Genomic DNA, 323 nt, shown 5'->3' with positions numbered 1-323 from the left:
TCATTTAAAAAGGAAGGAAACGCGGAGGGAAAAGAGGCAGTGAAAAATTCACTGGCAGACCTCTGACCCGTGCCTAAATCTCCCGCTGGTTCTCCTCGCCAATCTCCACCCAGAGGCTACAATTTTGCAATTTGAGAAAAAGGAAAGGGGATGGGAGGGAGACCAGAGAAAGAGAGCGCACGAGGATTTTCAGGTTCGTTTTTACATAGAATATCTTAAATAGTCCAAATGGATTTTCTAAATTGCTCTGTACACAAAATCTCTAACTCTACCCAAGTCCAGGGACTGGGGGGGGGGGGATGTAAGGGCCCCAGGCGGGGGGA

This window comes from Tupaia chinensis, unplaced genomic scaffold (genome assembly GCF_000334495.1).
Source record: "Tupaia chinensis unplaced genomic scaffold, TupChi_1.0 Scaffold145147_1, whole genome shotgun sequence".
Taxonomy (NCBI): domain Eukaryota; kingdom Metazoa; phylum Chordata; class Mammalia; order Scandentia; family Tupaiidae; genus Tupaia; species Tupaia belangeri.
This window is presented reverse-complemented; position numbering follows the sequence as displayed.